Consider the following 26,899-nt stretch of genomic DNA (forward strand, 5'->3'; position numbering starts at 1 on the left):
AGATTCCCTTTAAAATTAAAATACAAGAAACAAACTTGGAGAAAATCTTTACAACAATTAATAAGGGTAATATCCAGCCTCTTTGAAGAACTCGTACACATCCATATGAAAAAAAATTATAAAAAGAAAACAGGAAAGGAAATTAAATATAATTTAATTAAATATAAACCAGAAATTCCAAACAATATCAAGGTACACGTGTTCAAAAGCAAATGAAATGCTCTGATAATCTGGAAATTGCTAATTAAAACAAGAATAATGCTTTATTCCCCTATCAGCATGACAAAAACTTAATAGACTGATAAAAGCAGTGTTCATACGGGTGGAATATGGGGGAAATTGGCTTTTTCATACATTTTTTGGTAAAAGCACAAACTGATAAAGATTTTCTGGTAATAATTTTCAGAAATCACAATCATTATCTTTGATCCAAGAATTCCTAAAGAAACACTCACAGATGTGTTATATATATAAAGATATCTGATGCAATATTGCTGCTGCTGCTGCTGCTAAGTTGCTTCAGTCATGTCTGACTCTGTGCGACCCCATAGACGGCAGCCCACCAGGCTCCTCCATCCCTGGGATTCTCCAGGCAAGAATACTGCAGTGGGTTGCCATTTCCTTCTCCAGTGCATGAAAGGGAAAAGTGGACGTGAAGTAGCTCAGTCGTTTCCGACTCTTCGCAACCCCATGGGCTGCAGCCTACCAGGTTCCTCCGTCCATGGGATTTTCCAGGCAAAAGTACTGGAGTGGGGTGCCATTGCCTTCTCCAGATGCAATATTGCATGAAATAGCAAAAAAAAAATTAGGAACATTTATCTGGGAAGCAGTTTAATAAATCACAATCATCAATTTAAAATCGTGGGCTTTTATACATAACAGAGAGTGATGTGAAAAAATGTCATAGAATATTTATAGAGTACTATCACTTTTTTTATTAAAACGTGTATAAATCTATGTTGGTAGAAAATCTACAGAGAAAAAACTGAAAACACAAGTTGTGTCCCCTCACTTTGGCCATCACTGCGCACCATACCCAACTGCATTTATTTGTTTTCATGTCTGTCTCCTCCCTAAGCTATCATGGTTTTATTTCTTTTTCTCTCCACAGAAAGCACTCCGCTGGCATCTGTTAAATGGCTGCATGGCTGTCTTACCTCAGCCCTGTTCTACTCAGCATTTTAGAGGTTAAAAGGATCATATAATCCAATATGTCTCAGTTTCAATCCCAATATTGCCATTTACTACTTGTACGACCTTCGGCATGTTACTATATCATGGAGCCCCCCTTTTCTCATCCATCAGAAGGAGAAATAATGCCTGTGGCATTGCACTGGTAGGAGGACTAAGTAAGAAAATACATGAAAAGTCAGTAGCACAATGCCTCGTGCTGTTGTTACTGCTGTGACAACTTGCTCCAAACTTAGCAGTTTAAAACAACAACAATTCACTGTGCCCATGAACCTGATCTTGAGCAGGGCTCAGGAGGGAGAGCTCATCCTTGCCCCTCCTGGAAAGAGCCAGGGCTGCTCTCCTGGGGCTGATCCATCACTTCCAAGGTGACTCGCCCTTAGCTGGCAACTGTTCTGGCTGTTGGTTCCTCCCCCAGTAAAACCTCTCCACAGAGCGGCTTGAGTCTCCTCCCAACATGGTGGCTAGATTCCAAGAAGAAGCATCTCAAGAAACAGGAGGTAGAAGCTGCCCGTGTCTTCAGGCCTAGGCCCAAAAACTGGCACAATGTCACTTCCTCATATCTGTTGGTCAAGCAGTTACAGGGCCCAGATTCAAGCTGCATCTGGACACGTATTACGTGCAAAATAAATACACTGGGAGCAAGACCAACCAAAGTCTTGTTACTGTAAGTCAAGTCCAAGTATAAGTGAAGCTTCTTAGTGTGGCTCTTCCTAAAGAACTCACTGAGGGTTGTTCATGACCATCTGAATGCAATGAACTGTGGCATCTGGTCCCATTGCTTCATGGCAAATAGATGGGGAAAAAAATGAAAACAGTGACAGACTTTATTTTCTTGGGCTCCAAAATCACCACAGATGGTGAATGCAGCCATGAAATTAAAAGACTCTTGCTCCTTGGAAGAAAAGCTATGACAAAACTAGATAGCCTATTAAAAAGCAGAGACATTACTTTACCCACAAAGGTCCATCTAGTCAAAGCTATGGTTTTTCCAGTAGTCATGTATGGATGTGAGAGTTGGACTGTAAAGAAAGCTGAGCACCGAAGAATTGATGCTTTTGAACTGTGGTGTTGGAGAAGACTCTTGAGAGTCCCTTGGACTGCAAGGAGATCCAGCCAGTCCCTCCTAAAGGAAATCAGTCCTGAATGTTCATTGGAAGGACTGATGCTGAAGCTGAAGCTCCAAAACTTTGGCCACCTGATGTGAAGAACTGACTCATTAGAAAAGATCCTGATGTTGGGAAAGATTTAAGGCAGGAGGAGAAGGGGATGACAGAGGATGAGATGGTTGGATGGCATCACCGACTTGACGGACATGAGTTTAAGCAAGCTCTGGGAGTTGGTGATAGACAGGGAGGCCTAGCATGCTGCAGTCCATGGAGTTGCAAAGAGTCAGACTCAACTGAGCAACTGAACTGAACTGAACTGATAGAGACTAGTTATTTTCACTCCTACATGCAGACATGTATTCCACACACAATGGTGGGACAAGCACAGAATAACCACAATAGACACTCCTGTTCAAAAAAGGGAGAAACAAGAGGCTGCATCAGCACAATTGCAAAGCAATCTTGTGCTCCAGATGCATGAATGGCGGAAGTTTCTTTCTAGGGCCCTGGACTCTCTGGTGGATGTTGGCCGCACCCTCTGGACTGTTGTCTCTTTCTGTAAGCATGCTTTGTTTTCTGTAAGAACACTTAGTTGGTGATTCTGTAGCCTTCTCAGCCTACTTCCTACCCATACAAGTTGGAGCGTTATTTCTGTCTCTTTCAACCCAATCTGGGGGTGCTTCCAATCAATAAGGGCTTCCCTGGTGGCTCATTTGGTAAAGAATTTGCCTGCAATGCAAGAGACCTGGGTTCAATCCCTGAGTCAGGAAGGTCCCCTGGAGAAGGAAATGGCAACCCACTCCAGTATTTTTGCCTGAAGAATGCCATGGACAGAGGAGCCTGGTGGGCTACAGTCCATGGGGTCACAAAAAGCAGGACACGAATGACTGATTAACACACATCAGTCAATAAGTGTTACAGTCAATAATTAGAGGTTCTTGCGTGAGTGCATGCATGCTAAATTGCTTCAGTCACATCTGACTCTGCGACCTTATGGACTATAGCCTGCCAGGCTTCTGTATCCATGGGATTTTCAAGGCAAGAATACTGGAGTGGGTTATCATGCCCTTCTCCAGGGGATCTTCCCGACTCAGGAATCAAACCCACGTCTCTGTTTCCTGCATGGGCAGGTGTGTTCTTCACCACTAGTACCACTTGGGAAACCCGGGGGCTCTTACTGTTACTATGATTAATAACATGGATAAAAATATTAAGATGCCTTACCAAGTAGGCAATACTTACAGTACCTTTGCAGGACACAATTAAATAGGTAAAAAGAACAAGATGGCATTTAAGAAGGTAACTAAAAGTCCTGTATGTAGACTTTAAAAATCAATTTCATAATTACAGGATGGGCAAGCTTTGGTTTGTTGGCATGCCTGTCTCCCTGACTAAGCTGTAAGCCTTTTGTGGGAGAAAATTGAGGGGATTTAGTTGACAGCAAGCTCACAGTGAAACAAAGGCGTGAAGAGGCACACACTGTAAGTGGCATTCTGACAGTGTAGCTTATGATCAGGATGGAGAGGGAAGTAAAACCACATCACAGGTGTAACTTTTGAGCAAAGCAATGACTTCGCCTGGAGAAGAAAAAGCCTCAGGGAAGTAAGACCAAGTTGGGGGCAGGTGAGCCAACTTCATAGTCTGAAAGGCTGTCATGTAAAAGAAGAGATGGACTTGGCTCCAGAGGACAGAGTTAGCATGGATGGGGTGGTACCTCCAGGAAAGCTGACTTCCATAAGAGAAGCGCCAGAGCTGTTGCTCTCAACCTCAGAGGGTTATTGGCATCATGTTAAGAATTTTAAGTAATACTGATGCCAGGACCCGCCCCCCAGGACAATCCTCTCAGAGTCACTGAGCCTCACTGAGTCACTGAGCCCCAGGCAGTAAGGATTTTGTCAAACTTACCAGGAGGTTACATAGTGCTTCCATGATGGTATATGTGGAACGGACCCAGCAAGTGAGCAGACTCACCAAGAATTGACTTATCCATCACCAGAGGGGTTCCAACAGGAGTCAGTATTGTGATTGGAGATTCTGCATTAAGTGAGGGAGCAAGTGAACTTAAAAACCCCCTATAGGATTTACAGATTCAAGGGCAGAAATGAATCAACTCCATCACAGAGAACTCAGAGATTTTTCCTTGCTGAGGGAGCTGTGTGCCGAGGCCCAGGTGCTCAGACCATGCTTTTTCCTCTCTTACCTCCTGGAACAGAGAGCTGTATTCCCTCCTCTCCACAGCAGGGGTCCCTCAGAATAGGCTTCTTGGCCCAAATGGGCACTTTGAGTCAGGGAGTAACCTGTTTGGAATGGTTAAACAAATGGGAAGTTTAGGGGAGAGTGAGACAGCAAATGAGGCACTTAAGCCCATGACCTGGGTGTTTGAAATTCTGTGACCCTATTTCCACAGAGGCCCTCCTACCTCCTCAATTTCTGCCCACTGAGTCCTCAACCCAACTCCAGCTCTTTATTTTTTTTTTTAATTTTTATTGGAGTATAGTTGCTTTACAATGTTGTTACTTTCTGTTGTACCACAAAGTGAATCAGCTATACGTATACACACGTCCTCTCTTTATTGGATTTCCTCCCCATTTAGGTCACCGCAGAGCGCTGAGTAGAGTTTCCTGTGCTACACAGTACTTTTGCCCGGCACAGTGTGTTAGTAGCTCAGTTGTGTTAGTCTGACTCTTTGCGACCCCATGGACTATAGCCCGCCAGACTCCTCTGTCCATGGAATTCTCTAGGCAAGGATACTGGAGTGGGTAGCCATTCCCTTCCAGGGGATCTTCCCAACCCAGGGATCAAACCCAGGTCTCCCGCATTGCAGGCAGATTTCTTACCATCTGAGCCACCAGGGAAGCCCTTGGCACAGCAAAGGAAACTATAAACAAGGTGAAAAGGCAACCCTCAGAATGGGAGAAAATATTTGCAAACGAAGCAACTGAAAAGGGATCAGTCTCCAAAATATACAAGCAGCTTAATATCACAAAAATAAACAAGCAAATCAAAAAATGGGCCGAAGACCTAAAGACACATTTCTCCAAAGAAGACATCCAGCTCTTTATATCAAGCTGAACTGTTCTCTTTTTTTGAATTGCGTTTCTTTCCATTTAGATAGCTAGCATTATCTGCCATTTGCTGTTGGCAAAGTCCTCATGAGATATTTCTTTCTTATAAGTCAGTGTCTGGAGCCTCAGCTACCGAATCTCTGCCCTTTTCTGAGCTCCCCGGTTCTATTTCTAGAGCTTTCTATTAAAGAAGTGCACTAGGGCATTAAAACATTCCAGCTCTTACCAGCAACCTGGAAAGAGAAATAACCATTCTGATCATCAGATGATACACTTCTGCCAAAATTGTATTTCACAAGCAGAATCCTTCCACGTCACGACTCCCGCCTTGAAAGAAGACAGCAGTGCAGCGCTGCAGCCCACACACCAAGAGCAGATACCTAGCCTGTCGCAGAAGGATATCTGCTTCTTCCACAAGAACTTGTTTAACTGCTTTTCTATTTTCAAATATGGTGATCCCTGACATTGAGCATTGACCAGGACAGGTGACCAAAAAGAAAAATTTTCTGGTAATCTGAATACAGATGAAAGGGGGCAGGGGAAGTGTTCTAAATCACAGCACTGTCTTCTGAAGGCCAAGTGCATATTAGAAAACTTTCCCGGTTCATTTCAAGCAACTGTTGAGCTCATCAGTGCTTTATTTGTGAAAGCAAATGCCTAGCCTTACAAAACATCTATTCAAACAACCATGACTCAGAATTCTGGGACTTTCCTGACTGTCTGGGAATTATGCTTATGATACAAATGCCGAGTTAATAAAAGCCCGCCTTCCACACGTCAAAGACCTTTGCAATCTTAAAGAAAGAGGAAAAAAAAAAAGCTGCACTGGCAGCCCTTCTTTTGCTATGTAAATGACATTTGTGAGGTTTCATTGTACTTAGAAATAATCAGAGGATTTTTAGGGCAGTGAAACCACTCTGTGAGCGCTGCACTGGTGGATACAGGTCATGATACTCTGGTCCAAGCCCAGAGAAGGCATAGCACCAAGAATGAACCCTGATGTAAACTATGGCCTTGAGGTGATGAAGACGTGTCAATGTAGGTTCATCAACTGTAACAAAGGTACCCCTTTGGCCAAGGATATTGGTAATGGGGAGGCCATGCCTGTGTGGAGGTAGGGCAGTGTTTGGGAACTCTCTGAAACTTCTGCTCAATTTTACTATAAACCTAAAACCTGCTCTAAAAAGTAAAGTCCATTTAAGAGACATCCATGCAGAAAACAAATGTATGGACACCAAGAGGGGAAAGGTGAGTGGGTTGAATCGGGAGATGGGGATTGACTTATACACCCTTATGCATGAGGGCTTCCCAGGAGGCGCTAGTGGTCAAGAATCCACCTGCGAATGCAGGAGACACAAGAGATGAGGGTTCAATCCCTGGGTCAGAAAGATCCCCTGGAAAAGGAAATGGCGCCACTCTCCAGTACTCTTGGCTGGAAAATTCCACAGACAAGAGGAGTCTGTGGGGCTAGAGTCCATGGGGCTACAAAGAGTGGCTGAGCACACTATGCACAAAATAGATAATGAGAACCTGCTGTACAATGCAGGAAACTACTCAATGCTCTGCGGTGACCTAAATGGAAAAAAAATCCAAAAAGGAGGAGATATGTATAAAAGTATAACTGACTCATTTTGGTGTACAGTAGGAACTAGACTTCCTAGGTAGTGCTGAGGGTAAAGAACATGCCTGCCAGTGCAAGAGACAAGAGGAACATGGGTTCAATCCCTGGTTCACGAAGATCCCCTGGAGAAGGGAATGGTGATCCACTCCAGTATTCTTGCCTGGAGAATCCCATGGATGGAGGAGCCTGGCGGGCTGCAGTCCATGGGGGTCACACGGAGTCAGACACGACTGAAGCGACTTAGCACGCATGCACAGCAGACACTGACACAACATTGTAAAGCAACTATGGTCCAATAAAAAACGTTAAAAAATCAAAAGTGAAGTCTGTTTTTAAAAAACTAACAATCCTGTTGGAAGGTCTTCCTTAGTGCACTCAGGGACTCTGAATGAATTTTGCAAGAATGCTTCCTCTTGAAACACAAGAAAGTATGGATACATCGAGAAAGGTTGCCTTTGGAAACCGGACTTTTTAGGGTAGATTGTTACTCCTTTGAGATGTCTGTACCCATCTCCCAACCTGGAAATCTCTTTCCTCTCCTCCCTGTCACGCTGAACTCAGCTGAAATGCCATCTTCTCGGAGAACCCATCCCTCCTTCCTTCTCTCCCTCATCATCCCACCCGAAATAGCCCCCATTTCTTGGCACGACACCAGCTTGTCCTTCCATCACTGCACCCCAGTTTTTACCCAGTGTGTCATAGTGCTTTTTTCTCTCCCTCAAATTAAAGTTTGCCCAGTGCTGAGAAAGGTGTCTCTTCATTCTGTAATATTTATCAAGGACCAACAAACTGCTAGAGAGGGGTGTCGGCCTACATTAGCAGGACCTTGCCCAGTTGATACAGAGGAAGTCAGACCTGGTGGCTGCCACATGCAGTTTTCATGGGGAGCCAGGGGCCTCTTGGTGGACCACTACCAGGTGGGCATCTAGGGCAGGAGAGACCCAGGAGCCCCATCACTGCCAGGTGAGCCTCAGAGAAGAGAAGGGGACAGACATGGCTGATTTCCTTCCAGAAATAAAGCGTCCTTACTGCTAAGAATTTCCATGAAAGACTCTCATCCTTGGCTTAAATGCAGGCTGTCTCCTCCAGATCAACCTAAGAGGATTATGTCTGAAAATCGATCACTGAGATTGCCCACCCAGGAAGCTGGCAGGTACATGCCAGGGGCCAGTGAATCAAAAGCAAAATCACAGATGGAAAGTTTAGGATGTTGTTTCTGTTCCAAAGATCATCATCTAACAGAGCAGCTACAAACTCCCCGACCCCGTATCCCAGGGATGTAGCCAAAAGAACTCTGAGAAAGCCAGATGGGAGCATTCTCATAGATAGATACACCAGCTAGAATCGTACACATATGGAATAATATATGCTATTATATCACTAACTATGAATACTATACATAGTACATAATGTAACAAAATATATATTATTATATTTTAATTGCACTTACAGAGAGATGATTTTATATGTAGATTGTAGTCTCTCTCCCCTCCCATATATATATATATTTGTTGTTCAGATGTTCAGTAGTGTATGACTCTTTTACAGCCCTGTGGACCATAGCCCACCAGGCTCCTCTGTCCATGGGATTTCCCAGGCAAGAATACTGGAGTGGGTTGCCATTTCCTTCTTCAGGGGATCTTCCCAACCCAGGGACTGAACCCACATCACCTGCATTGGCAGGAGGATTCTTTACCATTGAGCCACCAGGGAAGCCATATATATGTTAAGATTGGTCAAATCTTCATCCCTCTCTGCATCCACACCCTAAGTCAGATGGTTATTTTCTTCCATGTTGACTTTGGATTTGGCCATGGGACTTGCCCTGGCCAGGGCATGTGGGTAGACGGAAAGTATGCCACCTCTCAGACTAAGCCCAAGCAGTTTCCCTCATTTCCATTTTCCTCCTACACCTCTGCCATCATTAGGAAAAGAGCATGCCTCAGCTTACCCCGCGGTTAACCTCCCAAGCCCAGGACAGGGGATAGGATGGTCCTAGCCTCTCCCACAGGCACAAGAGCAATCACAAGGAATTATAGTTTTCAGGCACTGAGTTTCAAGGTGCTACAATGTGGCATTATGTGACAAATGATAACTGACAGAGAGGTGGCTATTTCTCCATAAAGACCTGAAACACTCAGCATTTATTTGTTGGTTTGTCCTTTTCTCCTGTTCACATCAACGTTCCAATCCCTCAGCTGACCTTTTGTGCTTTGAAATTACAGATGAGTACAGAGAAATTAATAAACACCTATATCCCCAATGCCCATACCTGCTTATTATTTTAACATCCAATCATTCTTAATATGCAAGATTACCTACAAAGCTGAAGTCTGCGCCGAGGTCAGGATCTCCATGTTAAACCACCGGAGGTGAATCACCAAAGTCCAGCATTCCCCTCCATGCTTTTCTGACCCACCGGGTCATCCACAGTGTAGATCTACTTGGGGTTGGCAGGGCTTCCCAGGTGGCTCAGATGGTAAAGAATCTGCATTGCAGAAGACCTAGATTCAATCCCTGGGTCAGGAAGATCCCCCGGAGAAGAACATGGCATCCCACTGCAATATTCTTGCCTGGAGAATCCCATGGACAGAGGAGCCTGGTGGGCTACAGTGCATGGGGTCGCAAAGAGTCAGACAGGATTGAACGACTAACACTTTCAATTTCAGGAGCTGGAAAAGGACTGAGGGAGGGCAAAGAAGAAGGGATGGGGGCAATCATTCAGAAGCTAAGAAACCACACTGTCCCTTGGTTAAGATCCATAGACTCCACTCTTACAGGGACATCGCAGCCTGAGATATTTATGAATGTTGCAAATACCCCACTCCCTTGGGATAATGGCTTAAAAATGCAATGAGGCAATTTATAAGCTCACAAGTCTCCCAAGCAATCAGTGGAAAATTTACCTGGAGGTTCCATGGTTTGTTTGCCAAGTCCCAAGAATACACACACAGCAGCAGCAGCAGCATCCAGACCTTCTAACATGCTCGGATCTTAACCTGGTTAGGCGAAACTTGGTAAGTCCCCTTAGTGAGATGGGAGTCACCTCTAACATGCTTTCTCCCAACACCCATTATCTGTGTCGCCTCCTTCCTACATTCTACTCCTCAACACCAAGCTACCAAAAAGTGTTCAGTGGCCACAGCCATGGTGGAGGAGCCAGGAGATACAAACATATTCCAGGGGGGTTTGTTTGGTTTCATCCGTGCATTAGACCAAACGCAGGGGGGAATGTCAGCAAGTGCAAGGGAAAAAGTTTCTTTGATCTTCAGTCTGGAAACAAAACATATTGATGTGAAGCCATGAGAAGCCAGAAATGCCAAATGAGAAACCACAACTTGATTCTCAGAATTAAACATCATTATCAAGTTTTTGCAGGTCCCTTACGGCCCCTAAAAGCTCCATTTCAAAACAAACCAAAACTATGGCTGGAGCTGAAGAGGCTCTCATAATAGGTGAGCCCGTGGCCTGGGTGAGAGTCAACGTCTTTCTCAGCTTCCCTCGCTCAAAGGCATTAACACCTAAAATCTTCACCCCCGACATAACTCAGTGCGGCCACTCTTTTTATCTTGGCAGCCTCTGGGAAACTTTCGCCAAGGCTCTGGGCTCTTTCAGTCAACATGACCAATTCCACATCCTTTTATTAATTACTAACCATTTCCCCTTGTAGTCCTTCCTGAAATCCCTGCTTTGATCTGCCTGACATGTCATATGGTGAGTGCTTCTGAGACCAGCCCCTCCCGCGGCTGACTCAGAACTGGCAAGCCTGGCAGACACAGTCAAGTAAGGGAGACATTTCCTGGAGATGCTAGAGAAAGGGGAATTCTACCAGGAGATCAACAGCCATACTCAGAGAATTCATTTTGTTCATTCCCTCTCTACTTATTGATTGATCACCTCTTGGTATGTGCTAAAAAACCAAATTTCAGGGGCTATCACAAATGCCCTACGTCCTGTCCCTAACTTATTTAGTTCTAGAAAAGACTATGGTTTCTGAAACCAGTCAATTCTGATGAGCTGAATTAGATTCTTAACCAAGAAGACCCACAGACAGGTCCCCTGGCAGCTTCTGTTAACTTTTCCAAAGGCACCTAGGTGTCTGCAGCTCCTGATCAGGTCAGAATGGCTACTGATGCCATGCTCTCTCAATTCGGCCCACCCTCTCCTTCCCCCACTGGGTCCACAAGTCTGTCCTCTGTGTCTGTGAGAGAGTATTGAAACATATACACTACCGTATGTAAAATTAGATAGCCAGTGGAAATTTTCAGTGTGATGCAGGGAGCTCAAACCCAGTGCTCTGTGACAACCTACAGGGGTGGGATGGGTTGGAGGGGGTGAGGGGGTGGAGTTCAAGAGGGATGAGACATACATAAACCTACGGCTGAGTCATGTTGATATCTAGCAGAAGCCAACACAATATTGTAAAGCAATTATCGTCCAATTAAATATATATATATACACACACATATATATATATATACACATATACATATACGTGTGTATATATATATATATGGTGGTGGTGGTGGTTTAGTCCAACTCTTGCAACCCTTTGGACTGTAGCCCACCAGGTTCCTTTGTCCATGAGATTCTCCAGGCAAGAATACTGGAGTGGGTTGCCATTTCCTTCTCCAGGGGATCTTCCCGACCAGGAATCAAACCTTGATCTCCTGCATTGCAGGCAAATTCTTTACCGACTGAGCTATGCAGGAAGTCTATATATATATACATATAAAAAACAATGGCTTGTGATGAGACACCTGTCTTGTAACCAGGACGTAAGACGTGAGCAGATGGCCCTCCTCCAGCTCTGCTATCTTCCTTGGACCCCTCTCTATATAAACAGCCTTTCTGATATTTCAAATTGGCCTAATGAGAAGCGGGAAGTATTTCCAAGGGCAACATACAAATCTGTTCTCTCCCCGCAGCCTGACAACAGATGCTTCCAGGGAAGTCTGGGGCAAGCATTGTACTGAATTTAACAAAAATAATTGAATTTTTGGAGCCTACCCCAAGGATTGAAAAGAAAATGACCATTACCAGCAAGCAGCTGATCTTATATGAAGCTGAAGCTGGCCACACGATTAAAAACATTAAATGACCAATGATTTGCCCTTAATGAATATTCAGATCATTTCCATTTAACAAAAAGGTGAACTTTTCTTCTTTGCACAGCTTAAGATGCAGGTAAGCTAAAGCTCATCTTAACTTCCTCTTGGCAACCCCTACACAGACAAGCCAGTCCTGCCTATTCCACTGCAATAAAAAAATTCAAAAAAAAAAATACCACATCGACTGTGCTTCTGCTGAAATTGCTGTCTGGTGCAAAGATCAAAGGGGCCTTTTCCCCTGCAGAATGCTTGTCTACCATGCCCTGGCCTCTCAATGTGGTCTCAGCTGCTCCCTCTCGGCCCGTGCTGCTCTGGGAGAGTTAGCAGCCGCCTAACTCTCCCAGCTATAGGATCTGGCTTGTAATGACAGTAATTGCCAGTCTGTTAACTTACCTCCAATCAAGAAGGAAAATGCCCTCAGGCCACACTTCTCAGAACCACATGAAGAGATAGGAATGAATTCAATAAAAGAAAATTATCCAGTCCTGTTCATAGAGTGCCACTAAGACCAGCAGGCTTTTTTTTCTTTTTGTCAATAGGAATATTAAACACTGCTGGGCCACAAAGTGGAGCAAAGGTCTTTTGTCTGTTCCCTCCCGTGTCCGGATCCTTGACTTCCTTTAACCACCGGAACACCCGAAAGCAATTGGTCCCTGAGCATGTCACGTCTGTCCAAGTATCGCTGAGCTGGGGAAACCTTTAAGAAGACACCTGCCCAAGGAAGGGACCACCTGGGTTCTTGTCTGATACGGAAGATATTTCACCTCATTTCTTCACTACCTTTTCTGTTTAAATTTGATCCTTTTTGTTATTGTGGAAAGACAGGATTGGTATGGCCCAGGGATAGGATTTAAATGATCGCTTTTGTCTTGTTTCTTACCCATGAAGCTGATTGGATAATTAGTTTGAATAAATATCAACACGAACTTTTTAAATATCATATCCATTAGCATCTAGACAACTTCAGAGTTGTTTGTATATGCTAGATTATAATGATTATAATGTGATATGATTCCAAAGAGATGGGTTTAAAAGAAGGTATCTTAGCTAATAATAAAATACATTTCACTCATTAATTTAATCTATTAATTTAATAATTTATTTTCTTGGGCTCCAAAATCACTGTGGATGGTGACTGTAGCCATGAAATTAAAGGACGCTTGCTCTTGAAAAAGCTATGACTAATCTAGGCAGTGTATTAAAAAGCAGAGGCATCACTTCGTGGACAAAGGTCCATATAGTTAAAGCCATGGTTTTCCCAGTAGTCATGTATGGATGTGAGAGTTGGACCATAAAGAAGGCTGGTGGTGGTGGTTTAGTCGCTAAGTCCTCTCAGACTCTTGCGACGCCATGGACTATAGCCCGCCAGGATCCTCTATCCATGGGATTCTCCAGGCAAGAATACTGGAGTGGGTTGCCATTTCCTTCTTCAGGTGATCTTCCCAAGCAAGGAATTGAACCCTGGTCTCCTGCACTGCAGGCAGTTTCTTTACCAACTGAGCTACAAGGGAAGCCCTGAGTGCCAAAGAATTGATGCTTTCGCACTGTGATGCTGAAGAAGACCCTTGAGAGTCCTTTGGACAGCGAGGAGGTCAAAGCAGTCCATCCTAAAGGAAATCAGCCCTGAATATTCATCGGAAGGATTGATGCTGAAGCTGAAGCTCCAGTACTTTGGCCCCTGATGCGAAGAGCTAATTCACTGGAAAAGACCCTGGTGCTGGGAAAGACTGAGGGAAGGGGAGGGAGGAAGAGGTGATTGGATGCCATGACTGATTCAATGGAGATGAGTCTGAGGAAACTCAGGGAGATAGTGAAGGACAGGGAAGTCTGGCGTGCTGCAGCCCATGGGGTCACAAAGGGTCGGACATGACTGAGCAACTGGAAAACGACAAATTTAATCAAGTAATGTGCACCTACTTTAAATTTCTGCAGGATTTGTCCTTGGAAACGCTTGGGTGCTGACTAAGGTCTCTTGTTTCTCAGCTCCACATTCTCCCTTCTTTATCCTCCCCTCTGACCTGGGGCAAAAAGCCTGAAAACTGCGTTCCCCAGTTTCCCTGGCCGACTACCCCCTGTTGGGTCCTACTAATGTGAGGCGGCAGCAGCAAAGGGAAGCAGAGGAAGACGCTCTGTCTCCACCTTTTCACGGTGCTCTGGCAGCGGCAGCGACAAAGGTGGCAGCACGGCTTCTGGGTTTCTGCTAAGTGAGCTCAGTTTTAGCAACAACAGAAAACTGGGTTTCCCGGGTGGCGCTAGGGGTAAAGAACCCACCTGCCAATGCAGGAGACTTAAGAGACGTGCGTTCAATCCCTGGGTCGGCAAGATCCCCTGGAGACGGGCACGGAAACCCACTCCAGTCTTCTTGCCTGGAGAATCCCATGGAGAGAGGAGCCTGGCGGGCTACATACAGTCCATGGGGTTGCAAAGAATCAGTGCTCAGCGACTGAGCACACACAGAATGGTAATAGACGGCAACATGATATAAGCATACCTTTTATATATGCACTGGGAAACCAAAAAATTCATGTGACTTACTTTATTGCAATATTCACTTTATTGCAGTGAAACCAAACCAACAATGTCTCCAAGATATGCCTGTATCAAACTCCTTCTTTGAGATATCTACAGTGGTTTCTGAACAGAAAATTGCACTGATTGGAAACCGATTCATTTAACTTGTCATACAAATCATTTAACTGCATTCACAATGAAGCAAATTTTAATCAAATGGTTTCAGGATGATGCTAAAGTCATTTCATTCAGTCCTCCAAACCCATGGCAGAATTAGGAATAAAAGTTTAATTATATAAATTATCCTACTAAGGGTCTATGAAATAGGCAGTGAGTGGTGCAATCCCTTCTCCAATAGCTTTGGTTTGGATTTTAAGCTTGTTGGATTTGGGTTTGCCCATGTGGATCACGTGCTGGCCTGCTGCAGGAACTCAGGATTGTCACTGAGCTTGCACGGCTATTCCCTGACCTAACAAGGCGGCTATTGGATGCCAGAGCTTTGATCCACACACATGCACAGGATATAGACATTAGAGCTCCCCAAGCAAACTGGAAAGAGTCCTCATGGGAATACTCCACGACATATTAATCAAAGTCAAATGGCAGAGCAAATTGAACTGGTTCATTAATTATGAAAATTCTCTCCCAAAGTGACATCTTGTTAACTATGTGGAAGCTTAGCACATTTTCACAAGGTGCTTTCTGTCTGCTCAGATCTAAAATGTCACATTTAGTAATAAATTGAGGAGATTTTTTTTTTCCTTGTTCAGGAAAAAAAAAGCAACTTCATGCCTAACCCACATCTCAATATATGTTCGTGTGTTTACCTACGCCCACTAGGTAAATAGAGGTAGCTTATTGGCTAAAGAAAGTTTACAATACCAGGGTTTGTTTTACAAAATACATAGGAGGAACTGGGCTTCCCAGGTGGCTCAGGAGGTAAAGAATCTGCTTGTGATGCAGGAGACCTGGGTTTGATCCCTGAGTGGGGAAGATCCCCTGGAGAAGGGAAAGGCAACCCACTCCAGTATTTTTGCCTGGAGAATTCCATGGACGGAAGAGCCTGGCTGACCACAGTCCATGGGGTCGCAAAGAGTAGGACATGACTGAGTGACTAACACATAGGAGGAATTAAGAAAGCAGATGTTGATTATTTTAAAGCCTCTAAAGCCATGTCAAATGGTCACATGCTAAGTCTCTTCTGTCATGTCTGTTTGGCTAAAACAGTGAAAAGAATCTGTCTTCTCTCTGCTATTGTTCAAAGGAACTTGAGTTCCTTGGGTCTTTTCTTTCTTCAACATGTGGGAATGACAAGTTTAAGTCACTGAATGTTCCTTTTCAATATTCAGACCTTTGACATAAACCGAGATGTTCATGAGACACTGTTTGACTTACCTCCTGTGTGTCTCATCTACCCACTCTTATGACAAGGCCTGATCGCTGGAAATCCTTTCTGGATCAGTTAGGTTACTAAGCTGGTTGCTGTAACAAACGCCAAAGTAACAGTGTTTTTAGCTGATAGAAGTTTGTGTCTTTCACAATGTGGTCTAATCATAAGTGTTTGAAGGCTGTTACACTACCCGACAACATCCAAGTCCCAACTCTGTCTTCCTGCTCTGTCACTCAGAACACATGGCTTCCATTTTGCCAGCTGATATGTGTATATCTAGGCCAGTGCCTAGATGCCAAATGACAGTCCCTACCCACAGCCATCAAGCTCAGAGACCATTGGCTAGAACTTAATTTCATGGCACTCCTCAGCGCAAGAGAATATGGAAAAGTTTTTTCTCCTGGGCTGCCCTGTGCTTAACAATACTAAAGAAGGAGGTCAGTGACTGGCCACTTTTGCCATACTCTCCCTTTTGTTAAGGTGCTGTGTGTCCCTAACTATTAGTACAGAGAAGACACAAAATACACAATTGCTAAGAATAAAGAGACAAATGAGTGGACAAAATCCTTAAGGGAATGCTAGTTTAATAATAGATACGAGGACAAATCACTAGGATGTCCGCGGTCCATTACTTCGTCACCCTCTCAGAAGTGAAATTTGGTTTTTATTAGATAGTTAAGTTGATTTAGAAATCATATATTTGTAAATGTGAATCAGAGTAGCAATATAAATGTCCCACTGATGACTTCATCAGATTTTTCTCCAGACCTTCCCGAACTCATACCATCATGGAACCCTTTTTCAGAGAATATTCACTAACAGTTCATGAGTTGCTGTTGTTCAGTGGCTAAGTCCTGTCCAACTCTTTGTGACCGCACAGACTGCAGCGTCCCAGGCTTCTTTGTCCTTCACTGTCTCCCAGAGTTGCTCAAACTCATGTCTGCTGTGTCAATGATGCCATGCAACCATTTCATCCTCTGGTGCTCCCTTCTCCTCCTGCCTCAATCTTTCCCAGCATCAGGGTCTTTTCAAATGAGGCAGCTCTTGGCATCAGGTGGCCAAAGTGTTGGAGCTTCAGCTTCAGCATCAGTCCTTCCAATAAATATTCAGGACTGATTTCCTTTAGGATTGACTGGTTTGACCTCCTTGCTGTTCCAGGGACTCTCAAGAGTCTTCTCCTGCTGCACATTTAGAAAGCATCATTTTTTTTGGCACTCTGCCTCCTTTATGGTCCAATTCTCACACCTGTACATGACTACGGGAAAAACCATAGCTTTGATTGGATGGACCTTTTCCACAAAGTGATGTCTCTGCTTTTTAATACACTGCCTAGGTTCATCATAGCTTTTCTTCCAAGGAGCAAGAGTCTTTTAATTTCATGGCTGCAGCCATCATCCACAGTGATTTGGGAGCCCAAGAAAATAAAATCTGCCACTATTTCCACTTTTCCCCCATCTATTAGCCATGAAGTGCTGGGACCCAATATCATGATCTTAGCTTTTTGAATATTGAGTTTTAAGCCAGCTTTTTTACTCTCCTCTTTCATCCTCATCAAGAGGCTGTTTAGGTCCTCTTTGCTTTCTGCCATTAGAGTGGTATCATCTGCATATCTGAGATTGTTGATATTTCTCCCAGCAGTCTTGATTCCAGTTTGGCATTCATCTAGCCCCAGCATTTTGCATGATGTACTCTGCATATAAGTTAAATAAACAGGGTGACAATATACAGTCTTGATGTACTCCTTTCCCAATTTAGAACCAGCCTGTTGTTCCACATACAGTTCTAACTGTTGCTTCTTGACCTGCATACAGTTTTCTCAGGAGACAGGTAAGGTGGTCTGCTATTCCTATCTTCTTTAAGAATTCTCCACAGTTTTCTGTGATTCGCACAGTCAAAGGCTTCAGCGTGTCTGACTGTTGTGATCCCATGGACCATAGCCCACCAGGCTCCTCGGTCCATGGGATCTCTGAGGTAAGAATACTGGAGTGGGTTGCCATTTTCTTCTCCAGGGATCTTCCTGACTCAGAGCTCAAACTCATATCTCCTGGATTCTTTATCGCTGAACTACCAAGGAAGCCCCCATCATGGTGGATGCATGTGTCCAAAACCATAGAATATACATCACCAAGAGTGAACTGTTACATAATTTTGAGCAGAGTTCCCTGTGCTATACAGTCAAGTCCTTGTTCATTATCCATTTTAAATATGCACATTTTACATACGTGTGTACATGCTCAGTCCCAAACTCCCTAACTAACCCTCTCCTACCCTACCCCCTGGTAACCCTAAATTCATTCTCTAAGTCTGTGAGTCTGTTTCTGTTTTGTAAAAAGTTCATTTGTATCATTTTTGTCTAGATTCCACATATTTCTCTTTCTCTCTCTGACTTACACCTGAAATTAACACAATGTTGTTCATCAACTGTACTCCAATATAAAATAAGAAGTTTTTTAAAAATCAGATTTTTAGAAACACAATGAAGAAATTAGATTTTCTTTGGGGAAAAAAAAAAGTGAACCGTAAGGTGAACTGTGGACTTTGGGTGATTAGATGTAGTTGGTACAGGTTCATTAACTGTGACAAGTGTAGCACTTCGGTGGGGGATGTTGATAGTGGGGGAGGCTTTGCATGAGGGGCGTGGGGATATGTGGGAAATCCCGATATATTCTGCTCAGTTTTGCTGTGAAGTAAAACTCCTCTAGAAAAATAAAACCTAGTTCTTAAAGAAGCAAAAGAGAAGTCTTTTCCAGGTACACTAATGATCATGCCACAGTGTCTTTCCGTGGCTGAGAAGACAGGTGGACCAGCCACCTTCCGTGACAACCTCATCTCCCCCAGGATTTTCCAACAATCACAGAAGGTTAGAAATGCCCGTCCATCTGCCTTCAGATCCTGATATCACCGCAGGACTGGGAGAAAACAACATCAGAACAAAAACTCATGACATGATCTCATTCGTGCCCAGGTCTGGATAACATCGCTTCCACTTTAAGTAAACACTGAAAAGGGAAGGTTATCCAGACAGATGATCTTTAATGCATTGTTATTTGCAGACTAGGGGATTGCAACCAGCAATCCCAGGAAATCTGGCATTTATTTGGAGAATACGTCTGGATTCTGAAAGGACTCGGTCTGACACCTTCAGAGTGTGCCCAGAGGTCTTTGAGGAAGCGTGCTCATAAAGAGGATGCAACTGTGGGAGGAACTGGGATTGATGCTACTTTTATGCTGCAGTTCTTGCACAAAAGGGAACTTAGTCCAGTTCCCCTTTGAAACAGCTTCTCAGCAGCAGGTGGCCACCAACCACTCACAAAGCAGGCACATGAACACAGCTGTCTTGAAATGTCACCGTTTTGTAATGATTCTCCCTTCATCCATTAAAAAGGCTTGAGAGTGAGGGCAAAGAGTGTCAATTGTTACTTGATAATAGTCTCTTTGGAATTATGAAACTCAGTGTATCACTGAGAGACTGGGTCATTTCTCCTATTTGGAAGAAAATGTTATCAAATACTTGTACTAATTAAAAGCCAAGTGTTGGAGGCCTCTCTGTAATTTGCATGATTTAAGGGAGTTGAGTTGAAGAGGAAGTCCACTGAAAATAGTTTGGAATCGTCTACTCTTCCTCTTCAACACAGCTCCCTTAAACCATGCAAATTAGTTTTCATTTTTCCACTAATGCGTTCTTTTTTTTTTTTTCCTCTCAAGGTTTTATTCCAGACTGGGAGACTTTTTTTCTCCATTTTCCTTTTTCTCTTAATTGAACTATAGTTGATTTACAATGTTGTGTTAGTTTTGTACAACAAAGTGGTTTAGTCATACATGTATATATTCTTTTTCTGCTTCTCTTCCATTATTGATTATTACAAGACATCAAATATAGTTCCCTGTGCTATACAGCCAATCCTTGCTTATTTTACATATAGTGGTGTGTATCTGTTAATCTCATACTCCTAATTTACCCCTTCCTCCCTTTTCTCCTTTAGTAACCATAAGTTTGTCTTCTATGTTCACTAATGAATTCTGAGTCTCCAGAAATTTTTTTAAAAGATTGTTTCTCAATTTATCTGGGCAGGAATCCACTTAAATGAAATTAAGTCTAGAGACTGAGGGAAACTAGATAACAAAAGAAATAATTACGCTAATTTTTAAAAGAAAAGAAAAAGAGCAAGGTTAATGTTGGTTATGGTAAATATTAATGAAAAATGTGTTATTCGGTGTAGTCACTAAAAGGATGGAAATATTTTCAAATGTGATTCATTCCAATTGAAACAGGAAGGGGAGCAAAAACATCAGCATCTGACAAGGCAGTTAACCTCCAGAAGTAAGAGCAGCTCTGCCCCTGTGGGGAGAAAACCACCCTCCTCCCAGTGGGGGTTGGACCAGCTCACTGCCACCAGCTTCCCCTGGAGAAGGAGTCATGGAAACACAGAGAGAGAGAGAAACAATAGCCAGCAGGAGAGTGTGGGATAGAGGGGAGATGCATCAACCCCTTCAGGACCAGGGCAGCCAAGAAATATAAGAAGAAAAGGAATTAAGAAAAAGCGGGGGAGGAAGTGGGCGGAAGAGACGGTCCTCAACACTTTCGGTTTTGCGCTGCCCAATTGGAATAGATTTGTGCTCAAATAAACTTAAAGTTTTTAAAAAAGAAAAAAAAAAATTAACAGAAAGCTCAGGTCAAAATCTGGTTGGGAGACAGTTGAGCAGTTTTCTGGATTCAGGTTTCTTAAGACAAAAGTCTAAATGGCGTTAGTAGGCAATTCCGGTGAGGAAGCCAAAGCAGACTTGGAAGGAAAAGGACTGGTTTCCCCAGGAAAACACACTGTGAGTGGACAGGTCTTGAGGATTTGCAACTTGAAGAAAATGGCCAGAAGTTCCCTCTGAGAGCTAGAAAAAGGTACAGAAAGCACAAGCATTTAGGGACTTCCCTGACGGTCCAGATGGCGCAGTGGTAAAGAATCCACCTGCCAATGCAGGAGACAAAAGAGACTCGGGTTAGCTCTCTGGGTCAGGAAGATCCCCTGGAGGAGGAAATGGCAACCCACTCCAGTATTCTTGCCTGGGAAATTCCATGGACACAGGAGCCTGGTGGGCTACCGTCCACGGGGCTGCAAAGCGTCGGACACGACTGAGTACAGCACACCCTCCTAATAACTCCTGGCAGTCCCGTGGGTAAGACTCCCATTTCACTGCAGGAGACATGGGTTCCGTCCCTGGTCATGGAACTAAGATCCCACATGCTGTACGGTGCAACCAAAAAGAAAATAAAAATGAAAACTCGAGCATCTAAAAAGAGGGGGTTGTGAAGAAGAAGAAAGACAGGACTTTGGCTTCTCTGAGTCTTTGCTCCTACTTTTAATTTCCTTCACTAGAAAAAACAATTTTGTGCAATCATACTTTTACAACCCACAAGTAGAAAACTTAGGTGGGAAATAATCAGCGTGAGCTAGGGGAGCACAGACAGTCTTACATTTACCTAACTTCCCTGCAAGAAAAGCCACAGGCTCCACATTACAGAGGAGTAAATAAATAATCTTTTATTTTTTGAAGATTTCTGAATTAATCTAATCAAGATAGACAACCACCCTAGGGAGGCAGACCCAGCTACAGCCTTGAGGTGCACTCTTATCTAGAATCTTCCTCCTGACTTGCCTGAGCTCAGTATCCAGCTGCACTGGCCACCCCACCAGGAGGCCCTGCAGACTCTCCGTGAACTCAGTAGCCTCCCTTCCCCCACCGTCTCTCCTCCGCAATTTTCACATCCCTTCTCCTCTCAACCTACTCTGTCACTCTCTTCTACATCTTAGTTAATGACCTCACTACCCATCCAATTTCCAGTGCTAGGAATATTCTGACACATCCCTGACTAAACTAAGTCTGTAACCTCCCCTCACACCGAGGATAAAATCCAAACCTTTCCAGCTCTATAGAGGAAAGCCCTTCACGTTCAGGTCCCCGTCTCCCTTTCAATCCCTCTCTAACCTTGCTCCCAACACGGCCACGTGTCCTACAAGACTCCACGGCCACTCATGCTCCAGGGCCCTTGGACACACTCCTTTCATCGGGGCACTCCCCTCCTTGGTCCGGGGAACCGCTACCCCACAGCAAGGCTCTGCTGAAGCCCCACCTCTTCTGTGAAGAGCCCCCTAAGTTCCCAGGCAAAGTCTTTCAGTCTGACTTTCATCCTCTTGGGTTTACAGAATCACACTCACCCAGCTGACTGGTAACTATTGTGTTTCTGAGACTCTCTTGCCCAGTGAGCTGTTAAAGGGCAGGAAGATACCTTATTAATCTTGAGGATGAGTGGTAAGCATCTTAGTCACCTTTACCTAACACTGCAACATACACACATCCTGCTGTGTTTTTCTCTATAGCACTAATACGCACTTTGCCTGTTCATTTATTATCTGGCTCCCTCTGCTAGAATATGAGCTCCGTGAAAGCAGGTATTTTTTGTCTATTCTGTTCTCCCCTCTGCTACCAAGTCCCAGAATAACACCCGGCATGTGTGTGCTTGCATGCTATATCTCTTCCATCGTGTCCAACTCTTTGTGACCCAATGGACTGTAGCCCACCAGGCTCTTCCATCCATGGTTTTTCCCAGGCAAGAATACTAGAGTGGGTTGTCATGCCCTCCTCCAGGGGATCTTCCCTTCCCAGGGATCAAACCCTAGTCTCTTATGTCTCCTGCGTTGGCAGATGGGTTCTTTACCACTGAGCTATCTGGGAAGCCTAATACCTGGCATGTGGCAGACACTTAATATTTTAATAAATATGCATCCAAAAATGATTAGAATGGTGTCTGCCTCTTCAATGTATTCGCTGTTGAATGAATGTTAAAATCCCACCTGCCCCTTAGAATGTTCTGTGTTCTTTCCACTAACCCACCTTAATTTTGGATTAATTCAGCTCATTGCTAATTTTCCCAAAAATCTAGAAAAACCAAATAAAGAAAAGCAATCACTCACAAACTCATCATCCAAAAACAAACACTATTAATATTTACTCTATGATCTGGTCTTTTTCATTCCACATATTTTTAAATAGACTTCATCATCCTATACATAAGAGTTGATTATACCAATGTTCTAATTAATATTTTTTTAAGTTTTTGTCACATATTTATAATAAATATTATAATGATATAATAATTATTGTCTGTTTATCCATGAAAATATTTTTCGAGGTTTTTTTAATGTGTCTATTTCCCTTGCGAATTTATTCTTTTCCTACATACACAGTTGTGGTTTTGATAATTTTCTTGTACATTTTATAAAGAATACTTTCTGAAAATTGCTAAGACATTAGATTTTTAAATTTTCAACCAAAAAAAAAAAATTGTAACTGTGTGAGATGATGTGATTCTTGCCTGGAGAATCCCATGGACAGAGGAGCCTGGTGAGCTACAGTCCATAGGGTCGCAGAGTCAGACACAACTGAAGCGACTTAGCACGCACGCACACATGAGATGATGTGGTGGATATGTGAACAAACCTAACTGTGGTAATTTGTTCACCACATAGGCATACATCTAGCATTATGTTGCATACCTTAAACTTACTCAGTTTATATAAATCATATCTCAACAAAGCTGAAAAAAAGTAGTATTAAAAAAGAATACTGTCTATTTTCTGAATTATTTTCTATGCTGTTTCTCAGTTCTTCACCTAATACGTGCCTAACATTTTGCTGACTGCAAAATTAATGTGACGTAATATTGTTGATTAATCATTTAAAATTATTTACACAACCAAGTGATCATGGTTCACATCATCAGTAATAAGTCATACTGATATTATGTCTTCCTGATATGAAACAATGAGAAAATCATTTCATCTTCTTGGTATTCTTCCCCAAAATCCACAACCCCAGTCAAATCCTGAGAAAACATCATGCAAACTCAGGTTGAGAGACATTCTTAGAAATACTTGACCAGTTCTTTCAGAAATGTCAAGGTCTTGAAAGATGAGGAAAGACTGAGAAATTGCCACAGATTGGGGAAAGCTAAGGAGACATAACAGCCAAATGCAACATGCTATTCTGGATTAGATTCCCTAGAGAGAAAAGCCATTCACAGGAAAGTTAGTAAAATTAGAATAAGGTCTGTCATCTAAGCAATGGTTTTGTGCCAATGTTAATGTCTTAGTTTTGATAAGATGCCATGTTAGATGAGTTGCTGACACTAAGGGAAACTGGGTGAAGAACACACAGGAAATCTTTGTAGTATCTGTCCAACTCCGCTGTAAATTTGGTTATTTCAACATAAAAAGATTTTTTTCTGTAAGTCATTCAGTCTGGATACATCCTGGTGTTATTTCACAGAAGAGCACAACTTTACCTGATGCAACCTTAGCTCTTTCATTGACAACATTAAACGACAAAATAAAAACATTATTTAATGGTTTCATAATAAATTAGGGGCTTCCCTGGTAGCTGAGATGGTAAAGAGTCTGCCTGCAATGCAGGAGACCAGGGTTCTATCTCTGGGTCAGGGAGATCCCCTAGAGAAGGGAATGGCAACCCATTCCAGTGTTCTTGCCTGAAGAATTCTGTGGATAGAGGAGCCTAGCAGACTACAGTCTATGGGGTTGCAAAGAGTCAGACACTACTGCGTGACTATCCACGTTAATAAATTAAAGGGTAGCTGAGACCAGAAATATTATGTATTGGTTGTCAGTCTACCAAGTCAGAAGAGAGATCATAAACATGACTAGGTCAGTAAGACAGGTCAAAATCACCTTCCTAAGGCAGAAAAGGTGGACCAGACAAATTAAAGCCAAGGTCCCCTAAAGCAGCAAGATGTGTTCGCCACAGCCTGAGTTCTAAAGTTGAATCACAGCTCATCTCCAGTTGATTGGGGACCTCAGGAAAGTAAATAATCTTCCAGAATCTTGTTTTTTTGCAAATTTGAAATCAAAAATGGTAATGTTTCTGTTATGGGCTCCAGAATAGGAACCATGAAACTTTCTTCCTAAGATAAGAAATAGGTTTTGTGGATCAGACGGTCTGAGTCACGGCTATTAAACTCTGCCAATGTACTTTGAAAGTAGCCATAGAGGACACATAAAAGTGTGGTCAGAGTCCCAAAGAAGAGATTAGCTGGGGAAGAAAAAGGAGAAGGGGGAAGGGGGAGGAGGAGGTAGGAAGGAGGGGGAGAGAAGAGAAGAAGGAGGAGGAAGGGGAAGAGAAGGGGAAGAAGAGACTGCAACTTTCACATGCCACCGGGTTCCCCCATTTCACTGCCAGAACAATGGTGAAGAAGTCCTGTCTGCAGAGCCCTCCATTTCCAAATGTAAATGCTGTTCATGTATTAGCACCTTGGGAATACAGCAACTTTACCATGTGTTTGCTGTGTTATTTTTAAGTACTCAGTATGATTATAGAAGACAAGAAAAATAAGTGAGGTGGCTGCAACTCAAAGGCTATATTCAGTACAGTTCGGTCGCTCAGTCATGTCCAACTCTGCGACCCCATGGACCGCAGCACGCCAGGCCTCCCTGTCCATCACCAACTCCCGGAGTTGACCCAAACTCATGTCCATGGAGTCGGTGATGCCATCCAGCCATCTCATCCTCTGTCGTCCCCTCCTCCTCCCGCCTTCAATCTTTCCCAGCATCAGAGTCTTTTCCAATGAATCAGTTCTTTGCATCAGATGGCCAAAGTATTGGAGTTTCAGCTTCAGCATCAGTCCTTCCAATGAACACTCAGGACTGATCTCCTTTAGGATGGACCGGTTGGATCTCCTTGCAGTCCAAGGGACTCTCAAAAAAGGCTACATTACTTAGATAGTAAGTAAGTTAGTGGCTTGTTAAAGACAGGTGAAATTCATTGATGTGTTAAGTAAATGACGTGTTACCCACAGATAGTGAGTACACATATAGCATAACCCAGAAGACATGTATATCTTGAAATAGTATAGCCATGTAGGATGTATCCTAATCTTCTTTTTGTAAGCAATCAGTCATATTGGATTGGGGCCCACCCTAGTGATCTGGGTTTTTTTTGACCACCCACGTAGTATGCAGGATCTTAGTTCCCCAACCAGGGATTAAACCTGTGCCCCCTGCAAGGGAAGGTCAGAGTCTTAATCACTGGACTGCCAGGAAAGTCCTGACCTCATTTTAATTAAACTACCACTGCCAAGACCAAATCTTCAAACATGGTCACACCATCCAGCACTGGTGGCTATGAATTCAAGGGATGGGGGGCACAATTCAGCACAGAACACTTGACTTTTCCGACTTCTAGAGGCCATCTGCATTCCCTGACTCACAGCCACTTCCTTGATCTTCAAAGCCAGGAGTACAGCATCTTCAAGTAGACATCTATCTCTCTGGCCTCTGCTTCCATCATCTCATCTCTTCTCTAACTGACTCCCCAGCCTCCCACTTTCCTTAAAGGACCTTTGTAATTACATTGAACCCACCAGATAATCCAGGATAACTTCCCCATTTCAACTCCTTTATCATGTCTGCAAAGTCCCTTTGGCCATGTAAGGATCACATTCACAGTTCTAGGGACTGTGACTTGGGCCACTTTGGGGGCCATTTTTCTGCCTAACACAACTGGTCAGCAGGTTGTTTCAGGACCTATGGCTACTGTCTGGACATCTTTCCAATAGAGCAAGAGTGTGCTGGCTACAGACACCTTCCATCTACTGAATCCTTTGCTTAACCTCAACTCTAGTCCTTGTAAGCACACCATGGATAGCAAGAGTGATGCAGCAGATAGAGTCAAAACTTGCCCAGGGTTCTAGAATCCTAGAAGTATGGTCTTTCCACCCTGCAGGCACTGGATCCTAATTGATTCATCACATCAATTTCTCAAAACAATGTGCTTTGGATTGGTTGAATAAGCCATGTAATTTGAGCATATTATCTGGTCTGTGAGCCTTTCTATTGATA

General features: G+C 43.4%; 1 long non-coding RNA gene across 2 annotated transcripts in view; it reads right to left on the minus strand.

The window, feature by feature from the left end:
* LOC145539281 (uncharacterized) overlaps positions 1-26,899 on the minus strand; it is a 192,255-nt gene that overhangs the window by 122,375 nt on the left and 42,981 nt on the right. For both annotated transcript variants that reach the window (XR_014077690.1, XR_014077689.1), the window contains exon 2: positions 4,501-4,597. This is a non-coding gene — a long non-coding RNA (uncharacterized LOC145539281). The remainder of the gene's footprint in view (positions 1-4,500; positions 4,598-26,899) is intronic.

This window comes from Giraffa tippelskirchi, chromosome 2 (genome assembly GCF_054371585.1).
Source record: "Giraffa tippelskirchi isolate mGirTip1 chromosome 2, T2T-mGirTip1v1.2.pri, whole genome shotgun sequence".
Lineage (NCBI taxonomy): Eukaryota > Metazoa > Chordata > Mammalia > Artiodactyla > Giraffidae > Giraffa > Giraffa tippelskirchi.